Raw genomic sequence first — 2,035 nt, 5'->3', positions numbered from 1 at the left:
TCCGTTTGCCAACTTGCTCAATTAAATTTTCTTTGGGTGCATCCGAATTGTCCCTCCTATCTCCTTTCACTATCCACTTTACTTTAACCCCGGGGAAAACGTCATGAGGTCAAGGAAAGAGGTTAGGAGAATTCATAAAGGATTTAGGGAAAGGCGATCGTGTTGCACTGACAACCCACCGCATTTTCCACTAGGTGATGTAATTAAATGCGACGGGCCGGCGGTTAATGAAGTGGGTCTGCCGTGGTGAAACTACAATGTTCCCAAAATGGACTACTAAAAGCACATCTAAAAAACTTTCTTCTGTGCCTTCTTACCGGTGAAATAATCCTAATTACCACAAGGTTGGGATTGAAATAAAATCAATTTAGGCTACCAGGCTACGAGTAAGTGAAACCATCACATTCCTGTCTACTCATAAATCTACATCAAAATAAGTATGATTGTATGAAATTAATTGTTAAATTTATGCAAGATATACATATGTTTTAAGCATACAAATGTACATCTGCACAAAGCATTCTTAAGTAAATGAAATATTTTGAATAAAACTTCATCTGGCTAAAACTGTCCCTTAGGCCTACATGATCTGTGCCACTTTATGATCATCGTTAATTTTCATTTCAAAATGACAATTCGGACGCATCCATTGTGCATCCAAGTTGGATAATTCAACAAGCCTGCACTGAATAGTTTTGCACGTTGCTCAATGCAACAATAATACAGTCAAAGCATTAACAACGTTAGGCTGAGTCAGCTGTGTGGGAATAAGTTAACGTGTGATAACATATATTTGCGTTCACCAAGTCGGACAATGAAATTAGGAAACACCCCTTAAACTGGCATGTTTCATTACACAACATGAACTACTGCAAATGAATTATACTTTGTACACAGACCCTTGTTGCATCGTTTCTGCAGCCTGCCTATTCAAACAGACGCACTGATATTTCATTCATCCCCAGCCAAAATGGCTAGTTAGCCGCCAACGTTAATTTTTACCCACAATTGGCGTTTTAACAGGTGTTAATTTAAAGCCCTGGAAGTAACCTACCTCTAACCGCAGGCCTACATAGTTAAATAGATAGATAGATAGATACTTTATTGAACCAGAGGGAAATTCAAACAAACAAATAGTAACCATTGTGAAGATTTATCCTGCTCAACATTATGTTGTTAGCCCTGTAAGCATGTTTAATTTTGACAAAATGTAAAGTTAGTTTGCCAGTCAGATGGCTGTAGTACCATTTTCATTGTAAATTAAGTGTCTCATCCCCACTTTTTAAAATCCTCAAGAAAGTTTGACAGTAAATTGACAAAGTGATATCACAAGCTGATGATGAGCTCACTCCTGTAAAATTAGGTAAGCCATTGAACCTAACGTGACTGCTCAGAAAGCCTGCAAACGAATTTGAAGTCTCAAAGGATAACCCAAGACGACCATGATGCTCTCTGTCATCATTTTAGTGTCCTGGTTTACTTCCCATGAATGTTAAAGGCAGAATATTCGATTTTTTGATCCAGCAGATGTCACCCTTGAGCACCAGCATGAAACCAAAACAACTTGCGCTGTATTGTTGTGTTACCATGCTAATGCTAGCGATCTTTATTATGCTCGTATCTTCACACTGCATGTAAATTTACACGAAATGACCATGATCTAAAAACGCTTACGTGACATTCAAATAAGCGGTGAGTACAGTATGTTATTCTTCTTTTCGCTAGTCCATCAATTAAACAACTTTTTACGCAAGGCGATGAGCAGGCCGGCCGTCCCGGTGATGTAAACAAAGTGTAGCTACGGCTCGGAATGCTTGGAAAGCATTACAGACAGCGGGGCTCGGGTGTCACACTCATTGCAGATAGTCATGACTCAGAGTTATTTTCAGAGGACATATTTGATCATTTCTGCTACATTTAAGTGTGAAAAATTGCATATTCTGCCTTTAATGTAATCTAAAATATTTGGACATAACCGTCAAGAAAGGCCTAAATTTAAAACAAACATGATCTAACATAAAGTATGAAACTGAGA

The sequence above is a fragment of the Labrus bergylta genome, chromosome 7 (assembly GCF_963930695.1).
Source record: "Labrus bergylta chromosome 7, fLabBer1.1, whole genome shotgun sequence".
In the NCBI taxonomy this organism is placed as follows: Eukaryota; Metazoa; Chordata; class Actinopteri; order Labriformes; family Labridae; genus Labrus; species Labrus bergylta.
This window is presented reverse-complemented; position numbering follows the sequence as displayed.